The sequence below is a fragment of the Anastrepha ludens genome, chromosome 3 (assembly GCF_028408465.1).
Source record: "Anastrepha ludens isolate Willacy chromosome 3, idAnaLude1.1, whole genome shotgun sequence".
Taxonomy (NCBI): domain Eukaryota; kingdom Metazoa; phylum Arthropoda; class Insecta; order Diptera; family Tephritidae; genus Anastrepha; species Anastrepha ludens.
In genome coordinates this window covers 52,500,294-52,513,565 of record NC_071499.1, presented here as the reverse complement: position 1 = coordinate 52,513,565, position 13,272 = coordinate 52,500,294, and the positions used below count along the sequence as shown (strand labels likewise).

The following is a 13,272-nucleotide window of genomic DNA, read 5'->3' as shown; positions in this document are numbered from 1 at the left end:
CAAAAAATTATAATTTTTAACAACATTTTTTTCGCTACCGACAAACAGTACTTGCGTAAGTGACGAAATGGGAATAATAGTTAAAAATAAAGTAAAGCTAAGAAAGAATTGAGAAAAAATAGTTTTTTTTTAAACAGTATGACGAAAACGGTATGACGAAATGGGAATACAAATTCATACAGCTGAGTTGAATAATAGAATAAGGAAGAAAAAAGTTTTATTAAATTTTTTTTGTCATTTTTATTAATTTTTTCCCCTAACTAAACGAAAGGAAACAAATTGTATTGAATTTTTTTTGTAGTTTTTATTAATTTTGTTTTCTTACTAAACGAGCCTGTTTAACATTTCATTAGTTTGCATTCTTTCAATTTAATATATTTATTCATTTTTTTGTTTTTTTATTGTACTTTTTTCTCCTGAATCTTCAATTTAAGTGCCTAACAATGGTATTCTTTGTGCGTCATTGTGTGTTCATTTGCAATTTGTGTTTTTCAATTCTTCTGGATTTCGCATTTATATTCTTATTATTCTCTTATCCAGAACTAGTTTGTTGTCTGAAGGTGAATCAGTGGTTCAGTGGGTAATGGCTATGCAAATATAATATATGCCCGCGTTCGTATGTGCGCCTAGTAGGTACTGAATACAGGCACTGAATACAGTGCGGAGCAAAACTGATGCCCCCTTTAGCTCATATGTTCCTACCGCTACACTTTTTATGAGAATGATGTTATGTTGTACTTGCTACAGCACTGCTAGGCGTATTTTGTGCGAATTGCTTAAAAATTAAATAAAATATCTCAATATGCGTATTGAGGACCCGCCCTGAATTAAAAATTAATATTAATTTGGTTTGTTTTATTTCATTACGAATGAAGTTGCCACATTTCAAGTTGTAAATAAAAATTTGTATTTGATTGCTTATAAACATAAGCAAGAATAGCTCCTTTGAAGTCATACGATGTAATTTTTAATTTTTTTATAATTTATTAATTAATCCAAATTTTTGGAATAAAAAGCGTCTGATTATACATATAATATATACATATATCTAAGGATTTGTATGCAAATTAGGGTACATCACTCTCCATACAAAAAAATGCTACTATTTTCGCCTTGGAATTATAACATTTCTTATATTTTAAGACTTCCTCCTAATATCTTTCCCAAAAAATCACCTCATATGATGGAAGAGTACAGAGTACTCTCTCTTAAGCGGACACCTAAGGGACTGGAAAGTTATTCCACTTATAGTCCGGGAGCCAGGGGTGATTTTGACCTCATCATTTCATGCCGACTGATTTTAATACTGAAGGCAGACGCCGTCCAATGGATGACGAAACCAACCGTCAGCTGGTCCAGTAGCGGTGGACGTATTTCCCCCCCTCTACGGCGCAGTTGACTATTTTTTTATTCTACTAAATGTCAACATTACATGAAAAAAATTTCAGCCGGTATTAAATGAGTTGTTAAAAATTTTTTTTCGACACGTTTCGTAGCATACCACGCACGTAGCATTGAAAATTCCGCGCGACGCCGAGATGTATGAACGCAATGATACATTCTTGCTTCGGCTGACGGTCTTCCCACTGCTATAAACGCAGCTGACCATCATTATTATATTTTCATTTGTGTCCAAAATAATGTAAAAAAATTTCAATCGGCATAAAGTAGTTTTACTTTTTACAAGTTCGCCTGATTGATGAAGGGGAAACTTGGATACCTCCTCTAAATCTAGACTGACTTAGGCATCTCATCAAGTCTTCCTTAAATCTATCTAAATCTTCCTAAAATAAGTCAAAAAATGCATACAAAATGAATTGGAGCCCTATTTCCATTACTTTTGCGAGCACAACTTCTGAAGCGTGAGCTGGTGCGTTGTCGTGATGAAGAGAAGAAAAGTCACTCGACTTCCTCGATTCAAACGAATGCCAAACAAAAAGAAACACACCGATTTGGCTGAAACTTGATGTGTGTTCTTCCAAGAGATGCTAGTAACCTAACATAATCTCGATACGCGCGACTGGTGCCATCTCTCTGACTTTGCGCGTACTTCACTATAATAAATTTAAAACATAAAATTTCCCATCTTAAGTAATAAGATGAGGTATTTACTTTATCCAGTTATTGTATAAATTTGTAATAAGTTAAGCAAAAATGATAAAATACTTGAAACAAGAAATTTTAATTGAAAAAAACGTGAGGCCTTGCTTCTTAAGCCAAAAAATATTAATAATAATAATAAACTATTGAGTTCACTGCTTAGTAGCGAACCCATTACCTTGGATGACAAAGAGGCATATCTTAGGAAAATATGAAAATATCAATGACATCTTGCGATATGCCTTCTCAAACTATTTCCACGACTTCGCGTAGATTTTTCTTGGTGTTGCAAATTTTTCTGTTGCTTCAAGTTCCCAATAAAACTAAGTTCGAGAATTGAGCAAACAATCAAAGACTTGTACCCTACTCCTTTGTATGTTACCTTTATACACTTAGAAATATATTTGGGTCCTTGCATTCTGCAAAATACCGATAAAGAGATCCAAAGCACTCTTAACCTTACCAGGCATGATCACTGAGTGGTCCTTTTACAGAGTAGATACTAAAGCATTTACCATACTAAATTTGGTATAGCATATTTTGCTCAGTGCAACTTGGATGACGAAAAGCATGAAATACTAAAACATTGCCATTGTCAACCAGTACTTCGCTAATTTCGCTAGGTTCATACATCGCTTCATAAGAGTATCCTACGTGGAGCCAAATAATTTAAATGGACAGTCACCAAAAGCGCCTTTTCCGAGGTCCTTTAACCCTGCCCGCCCAATGTTAGTCGTTGGAATTAAGTACTAACTATAACGCATAAAAAATCATTGGTTATGTAGGGTAAAAAGGCACATGAATCAGTGAAGACCTGTACCTGAAAAAAGGTTTGTTACAATAGACGAATACTTTAGGGATGCATAACATTTTGCGATGACTGTAACTTCTAAGACTTGACTAATTTTAATTTTTATTATGAAAATGTATAAAAATTATGTTGATGTGAAGATATGTGTATATGCATATATGTGTATGACCCATCATCCATTCTTGGAACCTTGGTCAATTTTGCTTTGGTAATTTGCATTATTTTCTGGAGAACTATTAAACGCCGTATATCGCGCACCGAACTCTTAATATACGAGGAGTAGCTGTTGAATAACGAGACTCTTATTGTAATCTTTTTTATTTTTAGCGCGGGACCTGCTTGCGTTCAACAGATCAGCTACCAGCGTCTTCACAGGTGTTATAACGGATCACTGCACTATTGGAACCCTAGCCGGTAAGAAATGTACCCTTACAATGACTTGTGTAAAAGTTGTGAAGATGAAGAAGGAATTGAGTGGGTGCAACACCTTCTCTGTGAATGCCCTGCACCTCAAAGAAGCGGTGCTAAATATCTTGGCGCTTATTTTTTTTAAAGACCTGGAAAATCAGCAAAATGTCCGACGGGAGGAACTTGTTACCTTCTTAAAAAGGTCTAAGTGGTTTACGCAGACCAGCAACCTGTCTAACCTGACCTAGCGCGTAACTTCAATAGTGCTCGTTTTCGAAATCTGCCGTGGGCATGAAACACCAAAATAATATAATAGAAAAAGCGAATGCCACCTAACAGGCATGAGCGAGCCTCGGAGTGTATTTCTACGATGAAAAAGCTCCTCATATAAACCGTTTGCAGTTCGGAGTCGACTTAAAACTGCAGGACCCTCCATTTGTGGAACAACATCAAGACGCACGCCACAAAGAGGAGCGCCGATTAGAGTCGGTCAGGTTATTTATGGTAATGGTAATGGTTGTACGGGTTAGGCTAAGGCCGTTATGCACTGCGACCAGATTGATCTATTGCGCGCCCCTAATTGCTTAATTATAATTATATAGTATACTGAGGAATCGAACCAGTTCCTTAGGAGGGAGCAATTGTAGGTCTTCCTCCTCTAGTAGGTACGAGCCCAGGATTCTGTGTCTCCTGTGGCCTAATGCCTAACAATTGGTGATTAAGTGTTCCACAGACTCCTCTTCATCACAGCAGAACCTGCATATTCTTGTACTACATAATCTTGTACCACAGAGTAATGTGAGGCCCTTTTCAGGCCCCTGTTAGCATTGAAGTTCAAAAACTTGTTGGAGTGATTAAGGCCGCTTGTGCCGCTCCAGTGTTCCCTGATCCATTTTTTGGTTTCCTGTTTTATATTATTTTTGTTAAATCCGAAACATGGCCCTTCTGCCCCTTTTTTGGCATAAAAGTCTGCCTTCTCGTTTCCTCCGTGTCCTTCGTGATCTGGTACCCAAATCAGTGAGACCTGATTATGAGTGGTCAGTTTGTTGAGCGCATTGTTACACTCTATTAGGATTTTTGATTTGAATATGAAGCTATTCAAGGCTTTGAGAACCAATTGGCTGTCCGAAAGTATTTTAATTTTTACTTTCTCGAACCCTCTTTTGGATATGATTTCCACTGTTTCCATTATGGCGAAGAGCTCCGCATGAAAAATTATAGTATCTGTACTTTGTATAAGGGATTTGTGTGCTCTAGGTCCCACTATTGTTGCTCCCACTCCTTGGAGCGTTATCTAACCATCTGTGTACCATTTTTGTGAGTCAGGTTTTTTAAAGGCAACACCTTGTATGCTTGGCAGTTGTTTATAGCTGTTTTATAATATTTTTGTATTAAAACAAATATTTGAAAACCATTGTTTGAAGCTTTTTTTTCAAATTGAAAACTTGTTCTAAATGAATGCATGACTTTTGTTTATATCTGTGTTAGGTGTGCGTATGTTAAAATCATTATTTAATAAAAGTCTAAGATTTTTTACCTCACAAAGAACTTGCTTTTCTAAAAATATGCATGACATTTGTTTATATTGGCATTAGTTTCATGTTAAAACAAATTTTAAATTATTATTTTTAAGGAATTCTTGGTTTTTATCTTTTTTTTTCAATTGAAAAACTTGTTTTTCTATATATATTTTAAATAAAATCTGAGAAATATTTATTTAAAAGTGCCACTGACTTAGTTTTTGTGTTTAGATGAAAGTGGTTTTGTTATTTTCCACAGAGCAACTATTATGAAATTTTTAAATTAATTTCTTGAAATTAAATTTAAAAAAAATTCCGACTTAAGCAGTCTGAGAATTAACAATTTTTTAAAAACAAAGAGACAACGGCATTCTAAAAGTGTCAACAGGTTTATAGTACACAGCGATGCACACTTTTAATTATAAATATTTTCTAAATTATAATATATGCACGCATACATAAATAAAGTCGATGAGGTGAATAACCGCTCTACAAAAGAAGCTCCAAATCAATGAGAACAAGGTTTTTAGTTCTGTTGCACTAAAATAAAGCATTGAGCAATGACGGGGACTGCCAGCAGAAGAGCTAATTTTTACTAAGTACTAGGAACATTTTTTCACCTCTTTAATTGAAGTCAAGTGTATTGGAGCCAATGTATTCCGTATCGATCGAATCAGTTAAAAGTCTAAAGGTGAGGGGCCTGATGCCTTGTCTTTTCTGAGCAGGCTTAAAACGTTTCTCCACCAGTACCATTGAGAGACAAAACTGCAGGGTGCACAGCACCACCACAGCGCTCACCGCCACAAACACCCAGATTAACCGCGGGCTTAACCAAAACCGACCCTGCGTGAGGACTTTCCTAGTAGCGCTGGAACTGAAGAAGGCTTTCGACACAGTCAGCTACTTCACTCTGCTAGATGATATTATACAGACGATTCTCCCGCCGAGATTGAATAGGTGGTCTGCGAACTATTTGGGTGGTCGGCATTTGGCACTCATCGTTCGAGACCAAAATTGAAAACAGAGGAGGCAAGGTGCTCCGCAAGGTGGTGTCCTTCCACCCTTGCTTTTCGGCTTCTACAAATCGAAGCTCCCCCAACCACCAGAGGGAGTCTCACAGGCCTTCGAAGCTGACGATTGTTCGATAATAGCGACGGCCAATGACATCAATGCTTGTGAAGTGAACGATTATCTCACCAGCCTTTCTCGCTTTCTTACTGCGAGGAATTTCCAACTTCTCCAACTTCCGGCGACGCTCTTTACCACTTGAATGGAGGAGGTCAAACTACATTTAAAGGTAAAAGTCGTCGTACAAATTTTGGGCGTCGCCATTGATAGGTTGCCCTCCTTTTCTGCGCGCATAGCTGCAATTGCTAAAGAAATGTTGCTAGCGACATGTAAAGCAATTGGCCGGCCGGTTCTGAATTATGTTGCGCCTGTCTGGTCGCCTGGCACCTGTGATTCGAAGTGGATAAAGCTACAGACACGTGAAGATACTGCAATCAGGAAAGCTACGGACTACCTCCTGATGACCTCCTGCAACCATTACACAATGAGACAACAATACTCCCAGTCAAGGAGCACAATAAAATGCTCAGAAAGTAGTTTCTTCTGGGATGCTATCGCAGGCATAACAAGACGCAAAACTAAAAAAAAGTAGCAGCTTATGAGAGGCACACTTCGATATTTCTTGGTTTGAACTTATATGGTATCAACAGATTTTATACACAAAAAATTCACTTCTTTAATACCAACCAAAGAATCAACCAGTTTCTGGTAAGTTTGACAAAGCTTTTGACCTAATAACGCCGTCACTTCAATGCGTTCAATCATTCCTTAACAGAGATACTCACGTCTCTTGCATTGAGAACACTTTTTAATCACCTAAACCAGTCCTTAAAAGTTGAACTTTATAGAGCAGAGTTTATTTTAAACCGGGCAAAGCTTTAACAACCTATTGTACTAGTAAAACATGTTGAACACAGATAATCCTGGGGCTGTAGCCCAAGAATCTTGAGATTCGGTCGCTTGGGCATCGAGAGTAAGTCTCGGGTAGCTCTAACTAAGCTTCAGCGATGCGATTGCATCACGAAGGGGATGCGGACCTGACCTGCAGCTGCGATGGAAATAATTCTTTAGTTGAAAAGTTTCAATTGTCACGTAATTCTTTTCGGTCGCTTCAAACCGTTTGGGACAACCCTTAGAGCACTTCACAGTAAAAGTGCTTCAAAAAAATTCAATCAACTATGTTACAATGCCCATTTTTTGCACGACGTGAAGCGTCCCTGTATGTAAATAAAAACACGAATCAACTCTTAGTTGTAACAAAGTTCGTGAGAGCCCCATTCAGTATTCTGTACTCGCAGACTAGACTAGAAAATGTTGATGAGGTAAATTTGTACCATAAAAGATGCAGATACGTGACAGATAGTTCCAAGTACTTATACTACCTTAATACAATTTGAGTAGTTGCTCATGTGTACTTCATTCACAACTTAAATTTCAGCTGACCCGAAACTTTCACTCTCACTTTTCATCTGATCTTGCTTTTACTGACGTCATTATTAAGCCAGTATGCAAACTACAATAAAAACTTGTATAATCGGTCTCACTTTCTTCTTGATTAACACAGTTACCGCCGAAGCGATTTGGTGGCGCTCAACAAAGCAGGCCAGACATTTTTTCTGTATGTTAGACTGCGCCAATTAGAAAAACCAGGTGAAAAGAATTTGTTCCATTCTTGATCTCTCTAATGTGGAGAAGCCTTACGTTATGAAAGAATTAGCTAGGTGCACTGCATTATAAATACCCTTCTCTCTGTTCTAAACTGGATGAAGAAGCAAAGCGAAGTACCTCCTATCCTCAAACAAAAAGTTGGTGCTCTCGTGCATCAGCACCCACGTCACTGTTAACAGTTATGACTTGAAATCCAACGTAGAATCTCTATTATGGATTTATTAGGCAATTGAGTAGAAAAGCCCTATCTCGACGAACAAAACTAACACTTTATATGCCTCTCATCATGCCCGTACTACGGCGCAGAAGCTTGGACGATGGCAATATCCGATGAGGCGCCTCTTGGAGTGTGTGAGGGAAAGATTCTGCGGAAAATTTGTGAACCTTTGCTCGTTAGCGATGGTGAGTATCATAGGCGATGGAACAATGAGCTTAACGCCGACATAGACATAGCTCAACAAATAAAGATAAAGCGGTTTCGTTGCCTGATATGGATGGTAAGCGCTCCGGCTCTGAAAGTATTCGATTAGGTACCAGCTGATGGTAGGAGAGGAAGAGGAAGAACTCCTCTATGTTGCAATGATCACTTCAAAGATTGCTTCACTTGATGTGTCCAACTGGAGCACAAGAAAAAAACGACTGGCGCGCTTTGTTAAACTCTGCCAAAATTGTGTAAGCGGTTATTGCGCCAATTATGAAGAGGCAGGAGAGGTAGATGCTTTAACAAGATAGTGATCTGAATTAATGTCAGGTCCCCGCATTGTATGTGCATCGAAAAAATCATGAACTCGTCTTCGGTCCATTATGATATATCTTTTGCAGTTTTATCGTGGCATCAACCATACGGGCAGAGACACCTTCTCTCATTGAGAAGCTGCTTAGTTTAGGTGCATGCCCTCAAACTGCAGACTTTAAAATCTTTGCCAAGGTCGCCATGAAAAGAAGTTTCTCATTCTAGGACCCATACTCAGTGCACAGCTGGATCCTCCAAGGCAGCCGCTTGTTTGAAACCGCTCTTACTGATGGACACACGCTGCGTACTCTGATGAAACATCAGGGTTTGCATTCCCACTTAAGCGCTTACTCCAAAGGAGCGTTTGGTTGTTACCCGGAGATTGATTGACCTTAGTTGGAAGTTGCGAGTTGCTTGAAAAGTATGTAAGAATACTTTCTGCCCACTTCCAGCTGAATGTCAGTCAAATTTTTATCTCAAATGCTTGGATTTCTAAGCACGGAACCCTCAGACTACTTTTGCGCGTGGGTTTACGAAATATGTATATTGAAATTAGTAAAGAAACTACCAGGTCGTTCTAGTTAAATGACTGGGTAACATATCCATTGGTCGAGTTTCACTATGTCATTCTATTCATTGCTTGAGTTCTGATAGTAAAATCATGAACTTTCATGCATCTCGTACTACAATAAAAGCTATTTATAAGTATTCTCGTTTGTTTGTTTTAATGATCTATGTAATATTTTTGTTTGTTAAATTAAAATAAAGTAGTGCAGCTTAACGTTAGAGCCCTCGCAAGTGTTTCACTCATCTGATAAGCTGCAAATCCGTGACATCTGAATACGTGAATATTTCCGGCCTCGATTTAAAAGCTGTCTAGAGTTATTAGTAACCTTGGCTATGCAAGGATTTTTTTCTGATCAACATCACGTAATTCTGTCGGTATTGAACATTTTGTGACAGCATTTCAAATCATCAGCGACAGAAGTAGATAATATTTTTCTTAATTACGGGGTAGTTAGCGCATTGCAATTCTATGCTGACGTGCGTAAAAATTTGACAAAAAACGTGAAAAATCAAATTAAAATAATTTACAATAAATCTGGTCGTTTGAGTGGATACAAATTTTGTAAAAATAATTAAGCCTCATAGTTTTGCTTTAAGATAGCGAAGTGGAGTGAGCGGATTTGAGGTACAGGCGTGACATGTAATGACATTTTAAGTGGTTTAAGTAACAAATGACGAGTGAGTACAGGCTGACGTGTAAGAACTACGTGCATATCTATGTATCTATGTGGGCATATACATATATATATATCTATAGAAGTGCCAATGTTGTGACTGAGAAAAAATTATTTGGCAATAATACTTATGAAATGCTCACAGTTGAGTTATGCGGCAGTGATGCTTCAAGAAAAAGGTTTCTAATTGGCAATTTCACACTGAGAAAGGAAGCAAGTAATAAATCTTGGAAGAAGTTTAGTAACATTTGAATAAATTTCGTTCACATAAATTATGCTAAAGAAAATTTAAAAAAATATGTAGAGTGGTGGTATTTTTTCTATACATAATTCTCACTAGTGTGCGTAATCAGATGACGTAAATACGAGTGTATATTTCTCGTTGAGTCACCTGAAGCTGACCTCTGAAGTGCGTACCTATTGTGTTACAACGTAGCGCGAAGTGTTAAGTAGCTGTGATTTATATTGTAGTTCTTTTTGCTTTAGTTATTTATTCTTTTGAAAAATGCGAATGTAATTAATCACCTGAGCTGCCTGCTGTCATCTAATGTCTCAGCTACCAAAGCTGCTCAGGTGTCAGAACAACACGCCTACTCGTCCGATTGCGCTTCGGCTGGGAACTCTAAGCCAAACATTTTATTTTTCATACAACTGCTATAGATGCAATATTTCTGTTTTTGTTGTTGGTTATTGTGTATGTGCTTGTTTTTATTTTCTTGTTGTATTTTTGTAGCAAACATTTTCTAATTAACAAACCAATTCACGTCTAATCTGCGTAAGGCAAATAAATACTTGAAGGTACAGTATCTGCCCAACGAATTATGAACGTGGGCAACTATTACGAATTTTAAGTTCCGTTTTCTCATCTAACCAATGAAGTGAAACTTACTAACTGAGCCGAAAAATATTTCAAATTTTAAAGTGCCCTTTTAAACTTGTTTTCTCAACTGCCCGACAAAGATTAATTTGCTCGTGCCCAAAACTACGGCTGCAGTCAAAGTCCATTATTTTGTTCAACCATTTACAAGACCATTCGGGAGTGCATGGGTTCGAGTCTCCGTGCATGATAGCAGTAAAATTATAGAAAAAGTTCTTCAAATAGTTCTCTATTGTATACTTAAGTGTAGTAGAAAAATATACACAAAATCTTGAAAATCTCGATAAAAAAAAATTTCGTCCAAAAGAGTCGGGAATAGGCTAAAATGAAAGGAAATTTAAAAAAATCCTGGTATTCGGCTTCTGCGATGGAAAAGCTCCTCATAAAAAACCATGTGCCGTTCGGATTTGGCTTAAAACTGTAGGTCCCTCCATTTGTGGAGCAACATCGAGACGCGCGCCTCAAGTAGGACGACAAGAGCTCGACCAAACGCCTAACAGAAGTGCATGCTTCAATTATTTATTTATTTTTCTTTTTTAAAAGGCTGAATGTACCGGCAATAAATAGTTTTTCATTATTTAGAACGTTTTAGTTAATTTCATTTCATTTCTCTTTACATTTAACTACAAATTTTAAAATTGTTGACCTTTTGTTAAGTAGTTTGACCTTTTGTTAAATAGCGATCAAAGTGTGGTACAAACAAGGTGGCGCAAAATTAATCAGCCTATCGGAGGATTTATAAATTTTTTAAGTGGTCTCTTACGTCAATCATATTTGACACTTGTAAAGTAGACAGCTGCGTTATGCAAACAGACAAGCAATGCAAACTCATTTAGTATACTTAGAAGAAAAACTATAGAGAAAAGGTTTTCCTGACATGGAGTGCTAAATTCGTGACCATCGCTGTACTTACGCACCGCTTATGGAGGAATCAAGTCCGCTCGCAAGTAGCGCGTCAACTCGGTCGGCTAGCGACGCATGAAAATCATTTGGGCAAGCGAGTTGTTCTTTCATGTTCATTTAAATAAATTTATTACCTACTATTAATAACTTTTTTGGGTTTTGGTTTATTTTAAAGGTCTAATACGCGCATTTCAACTATATAGGGATTTTTTTTAAATAATGTGAAAATGCGAATTTTCTTAAAACTTGTAAACATTGGAATGCTTTTTGTCGGCATGAAGATTTGCATCTTTAGAGCAAAATCTTTTCTTGACAAAATTTGCAAAATCTTTCTTAACTAGGAAATAAGCCTCTAAAAATCAGTAGGCAAAAAAAAAATACAATAGTTCTAAGCTTATTTTCATAAAAGGCAGACAAATTATAATGTCTGTTAAATGTCAAATTATAGTTAATGTAATTTTTTTATTTCAATAAAATTTTCTTTCCTTTGGTAATTAATTTGGTAAAAGCTTTCGGAAACCATTTGTTTAAGTCTAATATCATTTAATAAGGGAACAAGTTTGTTGATATGCAGGGTGGTATAAAATTAATCACCCTATCGGAAGACTTATAATTTTGGCAAATGTCCTCGTACACCAATCGTCATTTGACACTTTTGAAGTAGACAGTTTGTATACTGCAGACAAGAAATGGGGTGCGTAAAGGTCAAAACAAAGATTTCCACCACACAAAATCATTGTTTGTTTTATTTAATAAATAAGTCATTCAAAAACAAAAATGGATGATTAATTTTGTGCCACCTTGTATATTTTTATTTTTTATATTTATTTCATATTTATTACTCAATTGTATGGGAGTGTGCGTGTGCCTATGTGTGCACTGCCTTCTGTTTGATTTATTATTTCTAGGTACACAACAAATACAATATTAACTACGCTGGCAGTCACAAAAATAACAACAATTTAACAACAATAACAAGAGACTTTAGCGTTTGTATTTGCTTTGTAAGTAAATATTATTTTGCTAATTGAGCAGTGAATTTCATTAAAAGTTCGTTCGCATTCAATGTGTTAATCTATTTATTTTTCAAAAGTTGTTGTTGTATTTTTGATAAAACCTTATCTGTTGGCCTAAAGCGACAGTTACTTGGCAGTGAGCGTTTGTGAAGGGGATGTAGCTCAGTGGTAGAGCGTTCGCTTTGCATGTGAAAGGCCCCGGGTTCAATCCCCGGCATCTCCAGTCGACTTGTTTTTTTATTAATATTATTTGTTTAAAAAAAATTTTGTATTTTTAGTTGTATAAATGAATCCTATGCAAGCTATTCAGAGAGCACCTTTTTTCAATATTTCTTTATTTTGATTTTTTATTTTTTGAAAATTTTGAACTACAGTGCACTCGCGGTAACTCGAATAGCCGCTAAGTCGAACGACGTGCTAACTCGAACACATTTTTTTCCCTATTGACTAGTTTGTAACTCGAACAATATTAAAGCGCTATAACTCGAACAAAAAAACAAATTTATTTGTACACACATTATTTTCAAACATGTACATTTTGTACATACATACATATGTAATAGTATATGTATATAAATTATATGTATACTAGTGTATTGTCCATATGAATATTTCGACGTTAATATCCCGTTAGTTTTCTGGGAACAACATCTTGCATTGACCAAATTGCTTTAAATTTGTCATTTGTAGTGTATCAGTGCATGTGAGTAATGGATCGTAAAAGGATGAAGTGTTTAACATTAAAAGAGAGGGCTGAAGTCCTTAACAAAATTAAACGTGGATGTAGTGTTACTTCTCTAGCGAAGGAATATGGGGTAGCCAAGTCCACCATAAGTCTTATAAAAAAGAAAGACAAGGCAATTTTAAAAGCAGTAAACAACACGTTTTTGGGTCCTGGGAAGAAGAGAACTTTAAAAGCTTCTGAGT

General features: G+C 36.6%; 1 non-coding gene across 1 annotated transcript; it reads left to right on the top strand.

The window, feature by feature from the left end:
• Nucleotides 1-12,496: 12,496 nt before the first annotated feature.
• Trnaa-ugc (transfer RNA alanine (anticodon UGC)) lies at nucleotides 12,497-12,568 on the top strand. The gene has a single exon. It is a non-coding gene; the product is annotated as a tRNA-Ala (tRNA).
• The last annotated feature ends 704 nt before the right edge of the window (nucleotides 12,569-13,272 follow it).